The following is a 26,038-nucleotide window of genomic DNA, read 5'->3' on the forward strand; positions in this document are numbered from 1 at the left end:
AAGTTTAAGGTTATTGTAGCCAGAAAACTGCCCCGCTTCTTAGTCAATTGTCAAAATCTGCTTGAGGATAAATATTTACTAAATGGAGTGAAACTCAGACCACTCTGACACTACGATGTTCCACGTTTTTCTGGCTTTTTTTTTTTTTTTTTTTTTTTTTTTGGTGTGTGTGTGAATTTTTTACCTTTGAGGTTTTTGTATCTTCCTGCTAGTAGTCATTCTTGATAGTCATGATGAAATTTTAAAATGGTTTACTTTACGTATGGAAACTGAATACTGAAACTGTCTTTTAAGTTAAGAGAAAATAATCCTTTCAATCACATGTCAAGAGACAGAGTGACTGATTGTCAGATTTTGGTTGATTTTTCAGGACTTTTTAATGCTTTCAGCTCTTAAATAATGCTTATAAAAGTCATTAGGTTCTCCATAATGCACACTGCAGGTGCAGACATAAGCAACTGAATACAACTTTTGAATTTTCTTTTATTGGAATTTGCTTTTATTTTATTACAAAAAGGAGAAAATGTGAAAATGCTTTTGCTACCTTTTTCGTTTGGTTTGTTGATTTTTGGGAAGAGTTCTATACTTTGGAGCCATTGAAAGGCCACCTTCTTTCATTCCTTGTTTACTTATAATTTGTATTTCTATATTAGATATGGGCAAAAGAAACACATAAATAAATATTATAATTATGATAACAATGAATAAACCATTCCAGGGTAATATTTTCATTATGATTTAGGACCTTTTAAGGAGGAAAATGACAAATATTATACTATGAGGTTAAGGCGTTGTCTCTAACAAGATATGCCCAATTATATACCTAACTAGTTACATCATTAGCATCCTCTGATACTTACAAGGACAGGGGGTTGTTAACAATGAATGCAAATGAGGAATGCAAATAAATATATAATTATTGCACTGTGGGCTCTAGACAGATTAGTTTGGTTTAAATTTATTGAGCAGTAAAGTAGAATGCACTAATAAAGTTGGACTAAACATGTAACCTAGTCACATCATATTAACAGTATGCATGTATTTGTCTCAGAACCCTACGGCAGAAATCACTGTTCAGCTTCCAGAAATCAGGAAAGGTTCCCTCTCAAGTTCAGAGGCAAAGATCGTGGTTCTGTTCAGAGATCAACGTGTGTACTCTCTGGGGTCTGGAGAGCTATGGACCCTTTCATTTAGGAGAGCATTTCGTAATTCTTGCTCCTTCCATTTCACTTCCATATTCACCTGGAATATTTCACTCTTATATACAGATTCTTACATTATTATGGGTCCTGAAAGAAATTAGGAAAGAGGGCTCTCCACAAAACCATAATAACATGTGTATGAACACTAATGATACCACTTCATCCTTTCTTCATAGGCAGGGGAACAATGTGAAAAAGAAAATACCCAAGAGTAAGAAATAACAGCAGCTCACAAAATGGATAAAACCTCAGTTAACTGAGAACATTAAAGCAGCAATGGATGCTGTCCCAGAACTCTACAAGACTACCATGCTTAAAAGTGACACCCAAATTGCAGGCAGAGTGCAGAGGATCCTGTCAGAAGTGACCTGGGTTTGGTGAGAAAGCCTCGCTGCTTTTTCTCCTGAGTGGGTCAGGTGGATGTGTCAAGTACAAGCACCAGGGTATGAGGATACCTGACTGCACATTCTGATCACAGTCAGTCAACTGTTAAGAATTTTTTCATTATCTTCAACTAAATTAATTTGAAAAATGACCAATGGAGTATGTCCACAGTACAGAACAGTACACAGAAATTGACTATAATAAAGCAGATAGATTCACTCTAATTTTTAGATTAGGCCACTAAATGAGTGAGATAAATATTTACACAGCATGAACTGGCATTCTGTCTCAGTGCATACAAGTATAAAGTAAAAGGATGTCACTACTGGAATACAGCCACATAATTTCATTTATTGTAGTCTCACAGCTTCACTGACCAATCAAAATTAAAATGATACTTAACAGCCAACAATGCTTAGTGACATTGACATGTGAAAATTACGTTTCTCACTTTCACATCAAACCTTTTTTTCATTTTTCTTGCTATTATATTGAAAAGGAATTTAGTTAAAATAAAATCTCTGAGAACAAACACATGCTCTCTGTTTACCAGTTGGAAAGGGTGAAGGTCTCTTGCGACTGAGTAAAGAAATGGCATTTTTTGCCTACTTCCTCACCCTGAGAATAAATTCTTATTGTTTTTAAATGTTACAGACTTTGTCTACTTTAAAATAGCTGCTTTAAGCAGGTGATGTGTGTCAGTTCAAGAAGGAGCAAGTGAACCAAAAATCCCTGGACATTGCAGACATTCAAGAACATGAGTAATGAACTCCAGTCACATAAGCTGTGCCAAACACAAGGAAAGGTTCCTTGAGTTTAAAGATGTTTTCGAGAACTTTTTTGCTTCTATTTTTCAGAAAATGACCCACTTCTCCTTTTAATATGATAACTAAAAAATGTAATTTTGTTTAGATTATGAAAACTGTCCTTGAATGCCAGTACAGCTCAGGCAGATACCAGAACATTCCAAAGAACTTCAAAAACTCCCAAGAGCCTTACTCAGTTTTTTCCCGGTAAGCCTTAAGGTACAAGAAAAGGTAGGGAGAATTCAAGAACCACATTCCTGCTATCCAGAAGATCTAGGCTCTCTCTGTTCCCTCTGTTTGAGGACCAGGTTTGAAACTCACATGCACTTGTGCATCCCTGAAGAGCAGCCCAGACTCATTTTGGACAGTGACACTGGGCAGGAGAGGGAGAGGAAATGCCATTTGCCTCTCTGGAACTAGGATGGCCTGTTTTGAGAGTACCAAAGTTGGCACAAATCAAACAATTTCTCCTTCTGATGAGGTTTCCCTGGTGAGAACTGAACAATTTTTTTTCTTCATTAACTGGATTGTGTGAAGAGAAGATGCTCTTACAACTGAAGTGCTATGATGGTTAAGGATAATAAGGATGGTTAACTCTCAGTAGTAATTAACACATTCCTTTAGGTTTTGGGAACAAGGAGAGACACTTGGAGAATTTCTATGGACCTGCATCTATCATCTACTTATGGATCTTAGTTCCTGATTAGACTGCTGGCTTTTGACATCCCCTGCTATAAACTGCATGGCAAGAGTATTTTGTACCTGTGCATGCAACACAATGTATGTTCCAGAAACTACTTGGGAAAACAAAGTTCTGGACTGCAAACCTGTCACTGTTTCACATATTGCTGGAATAAAATAAATTACTTCTCCTGGGGTTTCCTTAATTTGCTATAAAATCCTTCCCGCAAAGAAGTTTGCAAAACAATTTTTAATGGCAACTTCTAAAGATTATTTGTAATACTAATGCTAGAAAAAGTAGGCCATCTTTTATTCCGTAAAAAAAAATTAGGCATGTAACTCAAGTGCAAATACACCTGGTTATATGATTAAATTTCTAGTAATATCTCCTTCAGTCTCACTTGGTCAAGAAAAACACAATATTTATAATTGAGCTGTAATAGTGAAGGGATGTGGCCACTTTACCCTCCGATGTACAAACATAAATTATAAAAATCCAATTCTAACCTTAAGCAATTTGCTTTAAAAATGAGTGAATAAAAATAATGCAGTGAACATAGATACAAGAATCAGAAATAACTACATTTGCCTCTATTATAGATTACTTTTCCTCATGATGTTTGAAAAGTGCTCTCCATTAAATCCCTCTATTAAAGAATTTACTCACATTTTCATTTTGTTAGACTGGACATTTGGCTTTTCTTTTCCAGGGTAAGGCATCTGGAACATTGCCTCAGCTCTAACCAAAGATGCTTGCTCCAAGAATCCAGTGAGGTAGAGGAATGTCCTCTTTGTAAGCAGGTCTTTGCTTACAGCATTTTTTGTCTATGACGAGATGTTTGAGTTGAATGAAAGAAAATTTGGAAAATTGGTTTGTTCAGTCTTGAAAAGAAAAATGAAGACATTTATATAGTCACACCCATAAAAGGTTACTCAGACAAAGCTGGTAATAAATTACCTCCTATATTCACTGGGGAATAAGGTAAAAGTGATGTGTATAAAATACAGAAATGGAGGTTTAACCTAGGTGCTAGGAGAGACTTAGCACTGAGAGAATAAAAGAATTAAGAAAGTGAAGGAATCCAGATTTTTAAGGCTAAGATTTTTAGGTTAATATCAGCCAAAAATTGTTCAGCTATAAGTGCTCTTGTTGTAAGGGAAATACAGTAAAAACAAGATAGGGTGCTTTTCAGTCTTATTCTCTATTTTACAGTCTTCCTGAAATCAAAATATTTTTATTTGAACATTTGTTAGGTTCAATGTGTTAGAAAAATATGAAATAAAACATTTTATTTTTTTAAGACAGATTTCAAAATAATCAGTCAGATAGCCACATAAAAGAACCCTAATCAAGCTTTCAGCAAAGGTTTTTGGTGTGGATGAACCCTCATTTTTCACACAAACAAATTTGTTCAGCTAGATCTAAAACCAACTTAACTGCTCATTAATTCTTTCCCAGACAGTTTCTAAAGTCTGTATGACAAGTTTCCTTGGTAACAGCAGCCAGCATATTCCATGACACCTAGCCATTAAAGCAGACAAAAGCACTGATCCTGAACCTCCTGCCTCCAACTTGGAGAATAAGGAGAGCTAGAGGCAAACACAATCCCTGGCCTGCACTTGATCCCAGATCAAGCACATGGCTCATGCAGCTGATGTGTCCTACGACACCCTGGACACGTGTACAGCAGCTCTTGGGTCACCTAACATTTGCCACTGCCTTTTCTCCCTGCTGTGAGTTTGTAAGAAACTGTGTTGGAACACTGGGCAAACAGCTGTAACTTCTGAAGTAAAAAGTTTGCCCCAACTGCTTTGCACTCTTGCAAACTCTTAATCAAGCCAATATTTGTGAGAGAAAAATGCTTGACTGTTTTTATTTTTAATCTTGATGATCCCATTGTTATTTTTGATTAAGGAACAACCCAAATATTTCAGTCATTAGCAACTGCATTGTGCTAAATGCTGTTTAATAGAGATCCAAGAACAGAGACCATCTAGCTGTATCAGCTTCAATGCCAGATCTGGTTCTCTATTTGCTTCATCCACTCACAGTGAGAACTGACTTATTTCTTAGTCAACTAAACCATTGCAACAGGTATTCATGACCTGATCGTAGAGACCACAGCTAGAAGAAGACGGAAATCTGTTTCCTGAAAGTGAAGGAATCCAATACCCACCATGCTGGGAAATTTACTGAATGTGCTGAACCAGCAAACTTGTGCAGCTGAAGGTGATTCTCAGGTGATGAGGGCAATGCCCTCATCAATTTTAGGTGAGAACATCAGGGTGATGGAGCACACCCAGAACAAAGGAAGCTGAACTCTGCTCAACAATAAGGGCAGTCTTTATTATTGATAAAGAGCTACATCGGCTGAGAGAACCAACTGGCTCTGTAACTGTCCCAGAGTTAATCAAAGGAATGCAAATACTCTCCTGCTGAGGTAGCCAGACCAATATTGGGAAGTATCTCAGCTTAGTGTAAGGGTATGAAAACTGAAAAAGGAACGAATGAATGTATTTTGCATTATACATTTAACCCTCCTCATGGAAAATATATAAAAGAGCATGGTTAGAGGGCATTGGACTCAGGATGAGAGAAGGTCATCTTAGCATGAAAGCACGGTGACCTGAAAATGAAATAAACTTATTGAGTTTGTTCTTCCTGCCCTGCTTATGGAGCTGTGGAAGTATTCAATATCAGATATCAACTCCTTTACCACATGGCTAAAAAATTCCTGTTAAATGCTGTTTAAAACTGAAATCTTGCTGGTTTTTCTACAGAAAAGTTAATTCTTAGGCAAATCTGCTCCTCTAAGACTTTTTTTTTTTTTTTAATGAAGCAGAACATCCTGGGATATGAAGAATGGTGTCTCTTTAGTCTGCTTCTTTCTGCCCTACTGATTTCAACAGCGATATGCGTGTCATTTCAACACTATGCTTGGCAAGGAAGTTAAGAAAGATTAAAAGGAATCTTCCTGATCTCCAATTACGTATATTTAAACACACACTTGACACAGTGTATTAACAGGCAAAAACCTGGAATTGTCAACAGCTGAAAAGCCTGATCATCAGAAAAAATGCATTCCAAATTTCTTTTATGCATTTTCTGTGGGCAAAATCAGACTTCAAAGAGCAAATAAGAACTGATGCTGGATTTTATCTCTTTTTTTTTTTTTTCTCAGATTCTTTTCCCAGATATGGTTTCTTTCATATTCAAGTTTGCACAATGAATAGCAATTTTGACTCATTACTGTCTCAATCGCTGGGGCCCACATTATTCTTCAACTTCAAAATTATGTTACCTTCTTTTCAATGCCATTCCTAACCATGGAGACAGAATATGTCAAACTGATTTATGCCTGGACACTTACCTCAAGAGTGAGTTATTTTCCCAAGCAAATATGCCAATATAACATGTAATATTTTAAAATGTAGAAGCAAAACTAAAATTTTTTAATTGAAAATTTTTAGGGTGTAAATAACTTAAGTTTCACATCCACCTATATAGCCTAATTATGTGATCTTCACCAATATCTGCAAAGATGAAAGAGTATTAAAGAAATGCAAAAGTCAGGGGTTTTTTTTCCTTTTGAGTATATGCAGATCACATCTCAGTAAATTGCATCAAACTAATAATATAGGCAAACATAACTCAAATTACACCAGTAATCCTGTACAAAAATGGGTTTACTCACTGTGCTTAATTGACAAGAGATCCATGGAGAGGAATTACTGATGAGAAATCAAAACAAAAATCTTTGGAGAGAAGAACCAAGGAAGACTGGAGACTCAATGTGCTCCCAGAAAAGGTGAATTAGGAGCGGATGCAGTGAAAGAAAGAGACCTTTGCCTTTCTTGTCTCTTCTGGTGACATTCTCATTACATTCTCAGACTGAAGGCAGGGAAGGATCATTGTGCTCATGAGAAAACAGGGAAGAAATCCATTCCTCAGTTCCCTTGGTCAGCAGAAGGAGGTGGCTGGCTCCAGAAAGATTCTAAACTGCTTTTCTCTACTTCCCCTGGAGTAAAACAAGCCCCCAGTCACACAGATCACCCCTCCCACCCTTGCTTTTTACCTTCACCAGTAGCTATCCAGAAACTAATACAGAGCTGCCACAGGATACTCCACAACATTTTTGGACCAGTCTTGTCAAGCTTAAGAGTTAAGACCTGAGAGGAAGCTTAGCACAAATGTTAGCCCTGGAGCAATCAACACTTTGGGCTCATGCCTACCAGTTTTGTTACTAATGTAGCATTTTGTTTTGTTGCAAAGTGTGTTTAAGGTACAACTCGTAAATAATTTCTATGAAAAGGGATTTTAAAATGCTGGTGAGTAGGTGAGACACTCGGGGAGGGTGACGGTAGCTGTCAGATGTGACAGGACAAGGAAGGTCTGCGCTTCTATTTGCAGGTCCTGAAAAGAGGTGCTTCTCTTTAAACAATCAATTATGGTGGCCTTTTTTGATGCCTTCAAAATTAATGTACTGCAGCTGGCAGGAGACAGCTCCATGCACTCTGAAAATGGCAGATGTGAAGTTTTCAGAAGAAGTAACGTCCTTGACATTGAATTACTCTGAAGTTGTCCAAGCTGTGAAAAGGCCTAGGAGGAATGAACAAAAATCTCAGCTAGCTGACAAAACTGTCTAAAATTCTTTTCTCTTTCTGAAGAACTAGGAGGTGGGAACACAGCAACTGTCTAACCATGTATTTTATTTTTGCTTCAACAGCAAAATGGTACTAACTTGGTTAGACCTTAAGCAAAGATTAACCTCCTGTAGTGACAGGGAGAGTCTATGCAAGAAGTGGAACTTATTGTCTGCTTCTGTTCATCACATTGTAAGGGTCCTGAGGAAGTCTATGAGTGCTATAAAATTGCTGCCTTTGTGGCAGCATTTCATTGTGTATTACAGATTTATTAGCTAATGTCTGGAATTGTTTCTGACATTTAAACAGATAGGTAACTTGTTCAATAGGAAGATAAAGCACAGACTGTGCTTTATCCTGTGGTTATTGTTTTATGAAAGCACCTTATTATGTGATCTTCCAAACTTGCTGACAGGAAGTGTGCAATGACTGGAGGAAGATGATGGGCAAAACAACCTGGATGTTCTCATGTGACTGTGAGATGTACAGGATAGAGAGGTATCCATCAGCACTGATCGAAAGCAGCAGTGCTGTGATTTGAAATAATTACGAAAGTACATGAAGGGGAACTCCTGAACCACCTGGAATGGAAGGGACTGAGAGGGCTGGGAAATACAAGGCAGAACTGTTCACAGTGGAAGAGGAAATGAAGTGGTGTGTCCAGTATGGAATGACAGCACTAGTTAAAGAACCATAAAGAAAGTACTAGTTAAGGAACCATAAAAAATGGTTCAGAGAGAAACCATGCAAGCAAGTAATGGGAGTTTGTGGCATTGTAAGCAAGCCAGCTTCAGTTATGTGTCCAACATGTGTCATGTGTCCAAGATCAAAACAGAAAAAAGAACAAAGTTCTTGGATAAACCAGTGGAGTTATGGGTTCTATACACAGTAACAATTACATTAGGGGAGACTTGTGATTTCATTTACATGACGTTTCATCTATTTAGTATTTATGTGAAACAGGTAAGTATGGAATTCCATTATTCTGCATTTATAGAGGTACTGTTTATGGCATTTACTACATTTTAGTGTCTCTTAGGCTTATCTTTGTGTCCTGAAAAATTACAACAGGAAGATTGGTAACATATGCGTGGTTTGTTAATGAATCTGAATGTGTAATGTTTTATGATCTCCACCCTTTCATCATTAGCAGCTGTGCTGTCTACAGCTAGATTATGTTCCCTGCTATGCTGCAATGGTAATCATACAACACACCTTTTCATACAATTTCATACCATAAAAGTTTTCATTTTCATTTGTTTCCATCTGGTCATCCGCTTTCCCTGAAACTCCCTAGAAACCCAAAGCTCAAAATATCATTCAGGTGAATTCTTCCTGCCCTCCAGCTGGCAGTGCCACTATTACTATTTATATCAAAGTACATTGAGTAGATAGAGGTTCTGCCCAGATATTTTCTGCTTTTGTAATTCACATCTGCTGTCTCGCTTGCTTACTCACGACAACAAAATCGCAATGCAATTCTTCACTGAAATTACACCGTATTTAAGCCATCTCCTCTTCCCCCAATGAAGAAGTTTCTAAATAAAAATGTCTCCTTTAAATTAAAGCTTATTGATCCTCATCTATCTTTGGGCACAATTATGTAACAATATCTGAAGTAAATGCTTTTATTTAGACCAGTTAAAATTTCACAGCAATCTCTTTTGTCTCTACAGTTTCTCTCCTACAGCGAACTCTCTTTGTCCTACAGTTTGTACAAAGTAAAAGGGCACCTAGACACAGATTTGAACTAAGTGACTACAGGCATAGTAGTTAATGACTAATATTCCTACTGGTTATAGATATACCGGATGACTATTACCCTTCCTTTCACTCCATTATTAATGGCCTTATTAGGGATGCAAATCAATGTCCACTATGTAAAATGGAAAACACAAAAATCAATTCATGTCCTGTTGAGTATGGTTTAGATGCAGACTTTTTCTTCATAGTGTCACAGGTTCAAACCAAACCTTGAATACTAAATTAACTTTAGATGTTTAGTTTACTTTTAATGTATGTTTCTCCTGTATATCTTTTATATTCACTTCTAATATATTTTTACTTTAAAAATACATACCAGAATAAAAAGAATAGCTCTATAAAAGAGGCTCATAAGTATTATTTCCAAATACAGAGAAAACCATTCACAAGCAAATCAAGGGCTAGGCTGCAGAAAAAACATCATGATCCTGGTTTTCAGTTTATTACTTCAGTCAAAATTATAAAGCCCATGCACAAAATTCTAAAGCTACTTTGTTTTCTCCTATTGCTACATCAGGTTCAAAGTCACTGTTGTGTCCACTGACACTTTTCTGTCATTGGAGAACGGCTTTTATTTCTCACAAACGGTCCTGAGACCTTTGCAGTTCTCAGTGATGCAGCACAGGTCCCTTTCATTGTCTTTGATACATTTTTTTTAATCACTGGGAACCACCTGAGATTAGAATCCCTTAGTAAATGACCCACAATCAAAGGGAGTGAAAATAGTATTTCAGATCCTCAACCGAGTTAATGGTCAAGATAGAGAGCTCGTATCTTCCTCTAGAATTCTTTCAGAGAATTATATTTTTCATATTTTATCAGCTTTCCCTTTCTTTATTTTTTTTCAAATAAAAGTCCTTGGATTTTCATATAACCATAAAATCCTTGCTGAAAATTAACTGCCATATACATTGCATATAAATCTATAAATACATATAAATATCTGCAAGTGTGTTTTGCTTCCATTTATTTTGCTCCTAAATAGTATAGAGAACTCTTAAAGCCTAAATAATGCCTCATCTGTGAGTAAAATGCGTTGGCAGCTGAAATGTGGAAGTGCAACTATCACAACATCAATCGTTTTATTTCATTTTCTTACTGTTAGTGTAAAGGAGAAAAAGATAGAAGAGACACAAGGAACAGACAAAGAGAGAAAAAGGGATGAAACTACAAAGAGTCTGTGAATTACCCTGTTATCCTGTGCAATCATTTTTGGCAATAAAATCACAGAGGAAGTCTAAGTCACAGCTATGGAATATATCCTATGTGCCTAATGCATCCGTTGTTTATCCATAGCAGTATCATTTAACAACATATAAAATAAGGGGCTTAAAGTATGGATTTCTGGATACAAGTATTCAATTCCCTTTTGCCCTAGTTTTAATAAAATCATTAGTATTACCAGTCCAAAGAGCCAAATCACTGGTAGATCCTGGTGGATATTTTATGAAGATCTGAATAAAGGATCAATCACCAAATCCAATAAGAAAGAAATTTCCTAACTGCTCTTTACTGAATAGTTAAACAAAAGTAAGTGTAATATTTAAACATGGCAAGGATTGAATGATAGCAGTCTTCACATGAACATGGGAGTTGTTTCCTCACACTTGAGGATTGGCAGGAGCTGGTCCTTTGGATCATTTTCTTGGAGATGGCAGCCGGATCACATTTTTCTCCTTTTCTCATTCTTCCCTTCATGTACTATTTTTCATTTCCCTTTTGCTTACTTTTCTGATAGCTGAGTGTGTATTGATACAGTCACTACTTCACATATTAGTTTTTAAGTTGTGGAAAAAGTGTTGTACATTACTGTTTATTTTGCTTGAGTAGCCCGTGCCTGGCAGTCTCACAGCCAACAAAAAAAGATAAACAGAATTCCTTCCTAACTACTTGGAGATTGGGGGAAATTCCACTGGGAGCCATACTGTATTTAGGAACAAACAGAATTTGCAAAGGCTTTTCACTAGCCTAGCTTCTTCAGCCTTTTTCAGCCTTGCTGAAAGTAGAGTCATTCCTGGCTCCCCACCACAAGAGGTAAATGATGTCACTTGTCTAAATTCTTGGTTCCTAAAAATTAGCATTCAGGTTCTCTGTATAAGCTGTTGAATGTGCTGCAACACAACCCCTTTATTTCATGGGCTATAAAACTTAGGAAATACAGACATCCACAAGCTATGAAGCAAAGGCTCATAAAAATGCCATGAAATGTGCAATTATCCACTAGGATGAGTCTTCAAACTATGCCTGGAATGAACTCAACTGGGGGATTTAGTTGAAAAGCCAAGCTCTCCACAGATCACATTGACAGTAGACAGAAATGAAAAGATACATGAAAATCAGAGTCAGCAGAACTCTCTGAATTTAATAAAGTAACCATACAAACTCAAATAATTCCATGCAACTGCCTATGAAAAAAAGTTATCTTGAAACTTTCTGCTAGCTGTGTCCCAATGACTCCATAAACAATGGACTTAATTAATGAAATTTCCCCTACCAAACATGTGAAAATGGATGCTTGTCACTTCAAGCACTTCCTAATTTCCTCCCTAAAGCTAACCAAAAGTACTGCTTGGAGGATGTGAATGCAGTTCACAACGAACTGTAAGATAATTTTCTTGTGTGCCAAAGAGTAGGTATATTGTCACAGTATTTTCAGAGAGTAGAAGATACTCACTAAACTTTAAACTTTTCTCAGCACTAAGACAAGTCATTTTAGTATTTTTTATTACTATTCAACAACAGATTTGACAAAACTAGTGAAACTTGCTTTTAAGGATTTCAATCCCCAATAGAATTTCTGTCTCCTCTACTCCACTCACCTAAATGTTCTCCCTCTGTACTGTTAACTAAATAGATCCCAAAGACTTGATTGCCTAGAAATTTACCTTCTTTTATCTACTCTGGATAGACCTGTCAGAATTTATCTCCACACTATTACCTATTTCTAAATTTCTCTTGGAAACAGTGACTAGACAAACTTCTCTGACATCACATTATTCTGTCAATATGTCCCTTCATATCTCACACCTTCAAAACCTTCTGTTCAACTGGAAGTAGTATATTAATGTCTTACAGAATTTCTTACATAAAGTTTTCATGTCCTCTTCATATTTTCAAAGCTGTTCCTGAAGGCTCATCTAATTAGAGGTATACAAAGCACAATTGATAAAAGCTCTATTATGCAACTCTGCATCCAACTGATAACAATGAACAGACTTTTCAGCCTTTAAAAAGTGATAAAATTTTGAGAGCTGAGCAGCAGGTAGTGGGCGCCCTGTTTTCTTTTATTATAGCAATTAATAACTCCGGAATGTGTATCTAAAGCACAAAGTTCAGAATTACTTTCGAATGTAACATAGTGAAATGTCCTAGGAAACAACATCTGGCTAAATGAGGTAAACTTTACCCCCTCTCTGACCTACATGAGTTAACCCATCAGAAAATCTAATACTACAGAAGCTATCGTCCAGAATGTACTTTACAGTGCAAAGTGGCAGTTTTTCTATGCACATATTTGTTTGAGTAGTGCCTTAGAAATAAATACGGAATTCTGTATCCATCCAAGTCTTTGTCCAGTTTGGTCTGCAGCACAAGATTCACCATGCATTAGAAATTTATATTAATTAGACTGTTCTGATAAATATTCCCACCTGCATATTCTAGCAGAGACTCTCCCAATGACAGAAATTGTGCTGAAGTAACTGATTAATGCAGCCCAGTGCCAACCTCACTGCCTCACCTCCACATTCTTACTTTATTAACAGAAAGCACTGCCAGCTGTTAAAGAAATGTGAGGTTTATAGTACAGAAAACAATAGTGAGTGAGAACACGACCGATCTAAAATTCACAGCAATCAGAAAACACAAATGCAGAGTTCTAGTTAAGCTAAATCACATTACACAGGATCTCAGAAGAGCAGCCAATGCTGCATACAACTCAGCTACCAGGGTCTGACTGGGACTTCAACTCGAGGAGAATGACAAAACCTGAGCAGGTCTTTTTGTGGGAACACACAGAACCACAATCAACACATAGGGACAGCCAGTTCCAGCCTAAGTGCCTTTCCCTCAAAAGAAAGTGGATACATCTCCTGGATTAAAGGCAATCACAGATGCAAAATAAGATAACCCAGCACATCATGTCACTCCAATTCCTGTCCAATGGAGCATAATCTGATTTGCAGTATTTTAAACTACATCCTGATTGGATTACTAATGAAGGCTGGCAATTCTGAGGAGTTTACCAATTGCTGACAGTTTCTGTGAAGCAGCTGGGCAACTACTTTTAAATTGAGAAAGACTGTAAAATATATTTACAGCTAAATGCCTTTCTACAAAGATGGGCCAGATGGTCCCATAGAAATTGGAAAATGAAGGAAGCATTAATGAATCATCCAAGAAACCAGAAATCTTTTAGTGGGTGGTACAGTCCATTAAAAAGAAAAATCACCCCAAACCCAACACTACGAAACTCTTCATAGAGTTCTGTTTTGCTTACCATAATTTAAATGCACTTATTGGCATATTGCATTTCTAAACAATTGCCGTGAAGCATAATTTTATAACAAATGAAGTTTGCTTTTGTCATGTTAATAACATATTCCATTACCAGATGAGATTTAAAGTTGAATATTTTTTAAAAGCCGGGGAAGTCTAAAAGGAAGAGAGATTCCCAAATAGAGAAATGTTTCTTGAAAGGGTTATGGACTTAGTAGAAACCCTTTCTGATAAGAACTAAAACACTTCTTAGTTGCCATTGAGATAAGAGCAAACCAAGATTCAAAGTTCTTTTAAAATGAATGGCAGAGAGAAATTTCTTGTGATTTCCTAGTCCATGCAGCTCAGTAATGCATGTTTGCTTTCTTAAAGCATCTTATTCTCCAGGACATTTTTCAAGAACTGATCCTTCTAGTGCAAAGTGCAATCTCTGCAATACTTCACTATTGCACAACTAATTGCAGCTTGTTATTCATTTCTCCATTCTTAATTGTTTTCCGTCCTTTTGTTTTTCCATTCTCTCCAGGGAAAAGAATGAAATGCCTATTTTAATTTGTTAAGTTATCAATAAACCAGCTTGACAAAAGCAGTATCCTATTGAATAAGAATTGTACAAATTTGAAAACAAGCTAATGAAATGAGCAGTTACCCTTGATAACACGCTTACCATTACTGAAGCCCTTGATGCCTCCTTAAATTAAGTGCTAATGATCAAGCCCTGTAGTGCTGTTGGATTTGGTAAAAATCAAACCCAAACAATTCCTATCCTTGCAGATTACAGGGATGAAGTGATCACTTGTGGAGTCATAATTGGAGGTCACCTGTTGTTTGGATGATACAATTTTCTTGACCTTTTGGGAAAAGCCTTAGTTTAGCCCTAGATATCTTGAACTATTGAAAGCAAGCTGATCTGTTGCTTCATGTCTAAGGGTAAAGATGGAGGGGTTTTATTGTTCAGTTTTTCCATCTGTGGGCTTTGATTATGTGTCAAATGAGCTTTTAAACTGAATCCAGCCTTCAGGTACAACTCAGCACAACTATTCCTGGACACCTGTACAAGACCTTCAGAGGAAACCTCTATGTAGCCCCAGCTGAAACAAGGAGTGTGTGATCCTTCCTAGCTCTGTGCCATTTTGTGCCACAACTGCCTTTTCCATCCACCTGGAGCACTTGTTCTTTGCTCTAACTCTTATGCCCCATCTAAGACCAAAATGGTTCAAGGCTCATTTTAAATAACCACTAAGCCATAGTTTGATGCTCCTTCTTCTGGCAGCTGCTTGTAGCCAAATGGAAATAATATTTTTTAAATGTGTGTTAGATCAACAGCTGATTGTAGGAACAGAAAAAGGTCTGAGCATCATGTTAGTTTCACTATTTTTATTCCAATTACAAATATGTGTTTTGGAATGTGTACTGCCTAGTCTTAGTAGAAAGATACTTATTTTGGTCTTCTTAAGCGTACTTTTGTTTCGATATATAATATGATACTTTCTTACAGAGTTCATTATGTCCTTTAAATTTTAGCATCCATATAACATTATTTATATTTTTAGTATTTATTATTATTATTTTTTCTCCAATAGTGCTTAAGGATCTGATATTAATCTCCAAACCAAGGACTATTGTTATAGAAGAAGTGGAAAAAAACATAGTGGCTGTTATTTTTAGGAACTGAGTTGATGAGAAGCCATTTTCAGGCTCTGTTAGTGAAAAAGGGAACCTTCCCAACAATGGAAGGATTATTTTCAGGATTGATAGAAGTGCATGATGGATCTTCTCAGAAGATGATTGCAAAAGTTGGTCTTTATTGATAAGGTGAGCTTAATCTGTAATCAATATTCTGCATGCATTGATTCCATCTGTATTATGGAAAACTAATGCTCACACTCCATATTTTGAACATATTTCTGAGTTGACTTACTCTTGGAATATTTTCAAGAGTGGTTTTATTATATTCATTTTTTTCCTCCAAGTTGTTTATGTTTTTCTTTCTCTCAAGTTGCCAGCCATCATCTCAAGAGTCTAGATTTTCTACTTGAAATATGCAGCGTATGAAATGTGAAAACAGGACATGTCATATTGCATCCTAATTAGAAATGGTGAGTCCTGGAGAAAAACAACCTAAGCACGAGCCTTTATTTGAATTTTGAAATTAATTTAGACTGATTTTACCCTTTGTGCTCCCTTCCCATTAATATTCCAGCAAAGGAATGTAGTGGCAGGTATAAGTGCTTAAACAGCTAAGTTTAAGAGAACATTGAGGTTTACACAAAGCAAATTTGAAACTTATAGTGACAGCCTCTGTTTTTTTTTTTTTCCCTGGTGATGGGTGTAGAGCATCATGGTAGAGCCTTTGTGTCTGCAGGTGACACCCAAGTTATCAAAAAGCGAGATCTCACACCAGGGTCAGACAGGGAGCTGCTTTTTAAAGTAGTGTGGAGTTTCTAGCCCTGTATATTCTGTTTTGCAGAAGTTTTAGGGTAAAAAAACTGCTACTGCCATAAAATGAAGAATGATCACAGGTCGCATTTAGGTCAAGAGAACCTTTACCTCTGACACTTCAGGAAAATTGGGTCAGATGAAATTCTGACTAACCTGATTTTCTTTAGTAGCAATGGAACAAATTTATAATTAGTTGATTATATCATGCTCTATAATTCAAGCCAGTATAGCCTGCTTCTGAGACCCAGTGACAAGTGTAGTCATTCAGATTTCAATAAAAATATATTACCTGCAATTAGTCTACTTCATCATTGTTGGATGCATTAAAATGTCCCCTGTTTTAAAGAAAATTATTATTCATTGAATTTCAAAGGAAATTGAGCAGCAAACAGTATCTAGTGTGATTTGTCTCATAATTAATACACTTATTCACTGTGAAATACAGCTATATTGCCCATTATTTTTAAATAAAGCATAACACACTGAATTTTAAAGGCATTGGGCTATTACCCAGAACAAAATACTTCTAGCAGATCAGAGTGACATTTAGCTTTAGCACTATAAGTACCTGCCCTGGGTAAATAAAGAAAACAATTTTTGAACAAAATCGAACATTTATTTGGCAGCAGAAAATCATAAATACATTTCATAGCCAACAAGCCTCAAACTATTCTTACTGCACTTAGGTAAAGGGTATGGATGCATAAAGAAAATTCATCTCAACAATGTGCTTTCAGGCACAGAGAAATCTTGCCTCTTGTCTCAACCCAGTGCTTGCCCTCCTTTCCCAGTGGATTTTTTATTCCATAATACCAGTGCAAAAAAATCCTGAGTTTATGCCTTATGCTGTTAGTGCTTTGCTTTTAGTTTGCTTGCCCTCCATTTTTTCCTCCCCTTGCTTTTTTTCCCCCGTTTCTGTTTCATAAGCTTTTACTAGACCACATCTCCTTTCTCAGACACTTTCCCTCCCTGTCAAATCTTTCCTCACCATCACTCTCTGCAGGATTTGGTGGGGGCTCAGGGTCCCTGTGCCAGCGCCTCACCTGGTACCGTGGTGCTGGGATGGGGCTGAGGAGCCGGGCAGGGGCAGTTCCCAGGCACTGTCACTTGTGTCACGAGCCCCTTTGGCTCCTCCACCACTGCCTTTTGCCACCTCTGGTTTCTTTGCCATTAGCCCCTGACCTTGTTTGTCTCCCCCCAAAAAGCTGGGCTCACACACCCACCAAAATCCCTCAGGCAGGGGCAGCCTGGCAGTGCATAGCCGGAGCTGCTCCTGCCACGGGCCTGACCTCAGGAGAGCACAGGCCCTCCAGGTTGGGAACTGGACCCTGCAGCTCCTTCTGTCTGCCATAATTATACCTGGGAGGAACAAATTTGCCTGAGGAATTTTCTGCAAGGAATTTGTGATGATTACTGGCACAAAAGTATGCAGAAGAAAACTTTTTTTTTTTTTATTTTAAACTGTAGTAGCTTTCCCAGCATTTTAAATGTCTGAAAGTCTACCAGCTTACACTTTCTATCACAACAAATTCCTGTTGCTCTCCATTTTTTTCATGTACACAGGGCAATGTCATTTTATGCAAAGAACTCCCCCAGTAACTTTAGAGCTTGAAAATGTGCATTTAAAATGCATTTGGGATAAAGTAGAAGTTGCCATTCTGTATCACATTTAACAGGTTGAGAAAAGGAAAATGCAGAACTAGGATTAAATTCTGCATTAGCAGTTGAAAGCTGTGAGCTGCACTTATCAGAGGCTGAAAAAAAACAGGCATTTGGGCTTTCCTTCCCTTTGAATCACAGAGCATCCATGGCTTTTCTCTCTTGCATTCACTGTCATAAAACCTTAAAATACAGGGTGTTTTTTAATTACTAAAAAAAAAACACAAAGCTTATACATTGCCCAGGCAGTACAACATATACTGATATCAGCAGCTCAAACATTTACAAATACAATGGTGGTCTTGCATCCAGCACTGTAATGTGGTTGCCACTTGTGGAATAAAGCAGAATACACAACATGGAAGAATTCCTGCCACAACATATCTCAGGCATTTCCCCATACTTCTTGAAATGGCAAGACTGCACATTTTGCAATTTTAAGTAATTTGAGAAGAAAGAATCGTGACTGACTTCCGCATTTTCAAACTGATAAAAATTAAGGTGCTTCCCATGCATTCTCTGGTCACTACAACTTTATTCGAATAATTGACCTTACCTGCTTTGAGCACAGGTAGAAAGATGCAGGTCTCCAAGCAACTGAGTTCCTTAGTATCTATAAATAAAAAGAATAAAAATATTTAAATCCTCAGGGCCAGACATCTTCCAGAAAAAACCCAATATTATATTCAGGTATTTGCATGAGGTTGTCATTCATATTTGTCCCAGGTCGATGGGACTGGAATTTCTTGCAATTGCTTGGTCACTTATTGGCTGAGGTGATGCCAGGGCAGTTCTCAACAGAGAAATGACCCTAAAAAAGACCCCTGGTACCTCTGTCACATACTGACACAATCAAGCTGAAGGGGAAAGTCATGGCCACTGATTGTCGTGCAGCAGTGCTGCAAAGAGAGGACTGGACACTTCAGAGGTACTGATTCAGCTCTGTGGAGGAGAAACAGCTACAAAACCTCTGTGACCATGGATTAATTTTTGAGTGAAATGAGCAATATCAGCCTCCTTTAAACCACCACCTGGGCAAGGCAGGCTCAGCAGGGCAAAATGCACCGTCCCTCTCGATTAGCAGCAAACAGCCATTCCACTTTGCTCTGCCCACTGCCAACGCAGGTATTTTTAATCTGCAATTTATTTCTGTCTGTCAAAGGTGAAAAGCATTAAGCAATTAATTATTTGAAGTGATTTAAGAGACAGCTGGAAGCCGGGGGACTTCAAAAAGTAGCCGATTGTTATTAATTCATGTGGTATTCATTAGTGTGTCATTAATGATGCTGTTTTCATTGATATTTGATATAGAATGCAACACTATTGGAATTTCTCTGCAATTTAACAACTGCTTAAGAATATTTCCTGAAATCTGAGAGTAGTACAGGTGATTTCAAGCTAACATTTAGCATTTTATGCAATGTCAGGGGTATTCTGCACCAGAGTACTCTTCCTCAGCACACATGGAGAAATCCAATCTCCAGCTATGACCTGTCAAAATGCTTCCCTACCCCATCCAACCAAGTACCAAATGCTACATCACTTACCAAAGACCTTGCCTATAAAAACTTAGATCAGGAAAGATCTAAGTTAGATCACCCTTCTGTTCCAGCCCATAAAACTTGTGGATGCTGACATCCAACGTGTCAACAAATTCCCAGGGCAAGCAAATGGTGGTCCCAAGAGGATCCTTCAGCTGCAGATGTCTACAATAAAGGTACTATTACCTTCCTGCACTTTTCACTGTCAGCAATAACTTTGCATCTCAGGCTTTTGTAAGAAATTTATGCACCAACTACATGTTGAAGCCTTTTAACAATTCACTCTTCACAGTTCCAGAGGCATATATTTACTGTACAACCTGCATTCCCCTTCCCACCAATATATTCTGTTCAATGAAGTTGAAGTTCATATACTCACTAACAGAAACCAGATTTTTTAATCTAAAGACCATGAAGATATACTACAATTCCTGGCAGAATCTTAAAACATTAAAGAAATACAGCTCTATTTTAAAATGAAAAAGCTCCAAAGACAATTTCCTACCCTTGCGTCTGATCCTGTGGAAGGCACCACACCCCCACAAGTATCACCTGAGGGCTCTCAGTGCCTCTCAGTATCAGGTTATTATTGACTTGCTCAAACAGAGAGTTCTGCAGGCAGCACCCACACAATGTCCAGGGAGAGAAGCTGTTGTCCACAAAGTCTGCCTGACCACGAGGCTTCCCAGAACACTTGACTCCCCGGCTGACCTTTCAGGCTTTTCCATCCTTCCACAAAGGCTCTGTGGTTGGGCTACACCAGGCTGCCTATTTTAATCCTTGATTCTTCTTCATGTTAGCTCCAAAGGAGAGTATTAGGCACTGATAAACACCTCACTGTGGCCCTGTCACAGGCCAGGCTGAGCTGTGCCTCTGAAGACAGATTATCAGACCAAACAATGGATAAAGAGCTCCTGCATGACAAAGCACGCACTGTTACACACTGTGGTGGAGTTCACAGTTTGAGATGAACAGGAGCTTTATTTTTCCCCAAAGGAGACAAAAGTTGAATGAAAAACACTGTCTAAGAGACAAGTGCTGCATTATGGCAGAGTGGGATTTGAAAATAAGTCTGAAAATAAATTTGAAAATGGTAAGTCTCGTAATTTTCAGAGACCTTAAATAAGCTCCAAAATGCTCCCCTAATGTAACTTGGACCTATCCTTGTCAAAGAAATTACAAAGATGCCTGCATACATCTCCCACACATCCTCACCAAAGTGAAAAAGCCTCCGCAGTCTCTCCACATTTCCCAACTGATCATGGAGAACAGAAGCATGAAAGTTCAGAGACCCTGTTCCTGATGTATTTCTAGCTAATCAAAAACCCAGAGTTCCTGGGAATCACACAAGTACAATACTTTCCACTGTAAAATATTTAGACCAATTGAAAAGTTCCCATTCCATATCTACCTTTCTATTGTCTGCAGCCCGAAGAGGAACTGCTATAAATACACAGTAAGATACACCTTTGTGAACACCACCGCATTTCTTCTGGAATGCATTAATACCCTCAGCTGTCCAACTGTGTGAAAGGCTTTCAGGAATTTTTTATTTTTTGGGGGTCGGGGAGAAATAGCTGATTGATGACTAGTGAAATGACAGGATCAACAAAATATTTAACAAAATACATTTCAGGTCCAAAGTAGAATTTCTGAGTTTGGAGTATTTTAGAAAGAGACCTACCAAGCTCATATATAAGTCTCACAATAAAATTAGGATGAGCAAAAAAGATTTATAGAAGTAAAATCAGCAGTCTCTTTTTTGAATCTATTGTGTCTTTCAGGATACAATTGTCTTCCATTTGAAAACCTGATGAATGAACTTAGAAATTTTAAGATCAAACATGTTGTTTCTTCTTCATGTTCCAAATAGTTTTAGAGAGAAAGTAATTTTTCCACTTCCAATCATTAAGTGAAGCATAAAACAAGAGGATACAGGTGTACAAAATCATCAGTAGTACCATTCTTATTCAAAATTATTTTCCCCGGCTTTCTCACAGATCACAGAATTGTATCAATGCAGGCCCTGATCCTTCTCCCAAAGGTCTCGCTATGGAATTTCAACTAGGACAAAACTAAGCAGTGGAGGGAAGAAAGCAGTGAAATGGGAGCAGAAAGAAGATAGGCAGCAACTGTAGTAGAGATAAGAATAGATGGTCACAGGCTAACATGGTGCATAATTTAATGGCTTTCTTGAAATGCTGAATTCCTTTTGGGGGCAGATCAAGTACCTGCATAATAACTTTCTGTGATGTTGGAAGTGACAAGCACCTTAAAATATGTATGGAATATTGAAAGAATGAAGAAAAAAGTGAAAAAAAAAAAAAAAGTGAGTCTGCTTATTATGCCCCAGTAGTTTTTCTTTTATTTTAAGCAGACTGTATCTGAATGAATTCTTTCTGTCTGAAGGTAAAAGGAATAGTCCCACCCTGACCACATTTCACTTTTAGTACCACTAGATCCAAGTAGCCTAAATCTTAAGGCTTCACAAACATTTCAGATTGTACATATTACCTGCGGTACAGTTCATAAAGCACAAAAATCACTGGCAGCGTGCTAAAGTACACCAGATTTTTTTTCCATGACACAAATATGGTGCACTACTTAACCAAGATTAAGGAGCATGAGTTAAGTGTTCACTCATCAGGCCTGCTGTTCCAAATGCTTGCCTTACTTACACTAAGGGGTTTTTTTCCCTCTTTGAAATGGTTAATATTTGATAGTTTCCTCCCATGAATAAATCACTCAGCTGTAGTTATAAAATGGTATGCTACAAAATCTAACTGAAGGCAGATGAAGACCTACAAAATTCTGCTCTGCAGATTATAAGGCTTTAAAATATAAAGCATCAAACAAATCTGGATCAGTCCTCCAGACCGAGTTTAAATCATGTCTGCTGCCCTCTTAAGCCACCCTGCACACAAAAGGGCACACAGTTTGGCAAGCGTGCAGAAATAGCGTGGTAAGTGCACTAGGAATGGCCACGGGAAATTTTTTCGGGTGTAGCCCAAATTGTGAAGTGGGACCTCAGTCTGATGAGAGACCTGAGAATATGTCTATGTGTGGGTTTGTATTTGTTTTTTGGATAAGAGAGAGTCACATGATTCAAAATATTGGAACACATGCTTAAGTAATGCAGAACAGAAATACCAGTAGTTCCATACTTGTACTGTCTCCATATGAACTGGTACTGCTTTTGAAAATCATCTCTCACTCCTCTGTACTGCACTGTCATGGCTTGGTCTTCCATCTTCATTACTCTTCTGTTTTATTTGGGATAACTTTTTGAGATCCTCATATAGCCACAAAGCATATTAATGTGATATGAAGTTGCCTATAATAACTTCAGACCATCCTACTTTATTCCCAGAATGGTAAAACAGAAGGAAGCCAAACTTGCATCACAGGTTAATAGACAGGAAATTTGGAGAAAATAAAATGCTTGTAATTTTATCTCATATAAATATATCTCATATTTATAATTCCTGGAATTATCGTTCCAGAAACAGTTTTTGACAGCTTAAGTACTCTTAACTTCATTATTATTTACCGTTGTAGCACAAATTAGTGTGGTGGGATGCTCCACAGATACCTGCACAGAGAGGTAGTTGGGATTTCATATAACTAAATAAAGTCTATTAAATAAATAACTAAAATATGGGCATCCACATGCTCCAGCATGAGGTCCTCCATGGGCTGCAGGTGGATCTCCTCTGTGGGCTGCTGGGGCACAGCTGCCCCACCATGGCCTGCACCACGGGCTGCAGGGTGTGCTGCACCAGTGCCTGTGCAAATTCCGCCCAAAGCATTTCTGCTTTACAAATATGTGAAATACTTAATAGCAGAAACTCTTAATTAGGAGGCAAATGTTTACTTTACCCTCTGAAGTGGATTCACTCCTCTGTGACCTAGCAATTCCTTCTTTAATGTGTGAAGAACACGAGGGATTATTTTGTGAACTGCATGCACTGAGTGTTTTCTCTTCAACCCCAATATGACCCCACTTTCCCCTAACAGTGGAATATACTTCTTTGTTCAAGAAATATATTCAAGATTAAGGATTGAATTTCACACCAGTACAATAACAAATAAGCTCAGAGTATCAATGGAGTTATGTTGGAGTGCAGAGGTAAAATCAAAATCTGTCCCATTTTCTGAACTGGTATAGTATTATCATTTATCTTGTCTTTGCATAGAGTAATCAGGTTGTCAGTGGGTACATTATTGTAAAGCAGATGGGTAATAAAACTGTCCACAGTGTCCTTCTGGAATTTCATATTTGCGTTTGGAAAAGGAAATTCTGTAGCCTGCCACTTCAAGCTTGGGAGAAAAGCTCTTTCTCAGATTCAAGTATACAGGATCATATTTAACACCTGGGACTTATCAGTTCCAATGTTGTCACAGAATTACGGGTGGGAGGAATGCTAGTGGTGGAGTTTCATCTAAAAAAAAGGACTTTACTGTGTTGATGGATGAATTTTAAACTTTTAACTTTCAGTTCTGGTTTTATATTGCCCGAGAGGGAATACTGTTTTGAAGATAATACAAATCTTCCAGCTCTGAGTCCTTTAGGATCCTATCCTTCATAGTCATAGTCATGCATGCTGCAGCATTTCAGTCTTACGAAAGGTACTAATGGAAAATTTTCCCACCTCCCCATTTATTGTAATTTTAACAAGAAAAATAACCAACATCAAGTAACAAGTGAAGGGATGAGAGGAAAAGGCCTCAAGCTGTGCCAGGGAAGGTTTACATTGGGTATTAGGAGAAATTGCTTTGCTGAAGGGGTTGTCACTGAGACATGCTTCCCAGGGCAGTCGTGGAGTCACTGTGCCTGGAGGTATTTGAAAGATGTGGATGTGGCACCCAGGGACAGGTTTAGTGGTAGACTTAGCAGTGCTGGGTGAACAGTTGGACTCAATAATCTCAAGGGTCTTCTCCAACCAAAATGATTCAATACTTCTATGATCAAGATCTCCATTTTTTTTCTTGAGATAATTTTTCCCCCTGCATGGTATTGAGGCTCCCTTAATTTTTGCAAAGCAGGCCTCAGGCTCCTTGCCTCAGCTCGTTGGTTAATGGCAAGCCTGGAGATGAATTAGCCACCACTGGGGAGCCAGTGCCAGGATCCCTCAGGTACAAGAAAGGGAATGGGCCCCTGGCCCTGGCAAACCAAACACCTTCAGTAAGAAATGGCCCTTGACAAAATCGGTCATGCTCTTATGGAGAGAGAAGAAATATCTTTTCATCTTTGAGTTTGGCAGAAGGGAAGTAACCACTCCTAGAGGGCAAGTGGCCCTGGGGAGCTGCTCCAGTAGCCAGGGAGGAAGATGATACTGGCGCGGAGCTTAGGTTGTTTGCCATAGCATTTATAAAATCTCCTAGCAAATGTTAGTGGAGTGCTGACTTTGCTGTAATGCCCTTGGCTGCTTGGTCTCACAAACAGCCTAAATGGTCTGGGGTTTACTACAAGACACATATTTATTAAACAAACAGGATAAAGATGTGTGTGTTTCTTCTCATTTGTATTACTAGGAATTTCCATGAAAATATTTCTGGTTTAATATTTGTCTTCTGTTTAGCAGTTCTCAGTGACACTATAAATGTGTGTTATAAATAGGACTGCATAACATGCTAGAAGTTTCCACCACTTTACGAGCATCCTTTCAACACTTTCTACAACTATGTATTTTCAGAATATTTCCAATGCATTCTAAATAAAAACCAGTTACTCATTAACTGAGTAGTATCTCAAATTTAATGTATTATGGACGAATCCCTAGCCATTACAACTGACTATTCCCATCCACAGAAATGGAATAATGATAACTTACGATAACCTAAGATGAGACAATGAATTTTAGATCTATGCAGGAATTTTGTGTGTAGATAATAGGAGCAGTTTTACAATAAATTTTGAATGTCATCTGTATGTAGGACTCTCAAAACATACAGGAAGCTTTGGAATGGGATGAACACTTCAGAATAATTTTATTTGAGATCTACTGATTGAGAAACTGGCTGTTATTTGCCTGGCTATTTATAGAGAGCTTGAAGGGGAAGTGAATTTACTTTTGGATAGCTGGAACATCTCTGCAAACACTTCCCCTGAAAAATACTGGTTTAATTTTGTAAGAAAAGTAATTCCACCTTTTTCATTACCCAAACCTGTATAGATGGGTTAGGGATACTCAAAGCACAAAGTCACCACCCCGATCTTCCCTAGACAAGGCAAATGAGAACAAATCGGCGTCACCTACCGGAACAGATGTTTACAGCAACTGAGCCTGGAGATGCAAACAGACCAGCTCTACTCCAAGATTTTGTAAGGCAGTCAAAGGTAGTGCTGTTGCTTTGAGACCTCTTTGCTTCTTTTATAATCTTTGAGCTGTTTCAGCAGTCAAACCTTATCAAATCA

The 26,038-nt window shown here is 37.9% G+C and overlaps 1 long non-coding RNA gene across 1 annotated transcript in view; it reads right to left on the reverse strand.

Annotated features, from left to right (window-relative positions):
* Nucleotides 1-26,038, reverse strand: part of LOC136292953 (uncharacterized) — a 257,476-nt gene that overhangs the window by 39,178 nt on the left and 192,260 nt on the right. Inside the window, exons 3-4 of the long non-coding RNA XR_010722017.1 lie at nucleotides 18,636-18,692; nucleotides 16,710-16,755 (exon numbers count right to left, since the gene is read on the reverse strand). This is a non-coding gene — a long non-coding RNA (uncharacterized lncRNA). The remainder of the gene's footprint in view (nucleotides 1-16,709; nucleotides 16,756-18,635; nucleotides 18,693-26,038) is intronic.

Source organism: Chamaea fasciata, unplaced genomic scaffold (genome assembly GCF_029207755.1).
Source record: "Chamaea fasciata isolate MVZ Bird 193981 ecotype frontalis unplaced genomic scaffold, bChaFas1.0.hap1 SCAF_8, whole genome shotgun sequence".
NCBI classification, from domain to species: domain Eukaryota; kingdom Metazoa; phylum Chordata; class Aves; order Passeriformes; family Sylviidae; genus Chamaea; species Chamaea fasciata.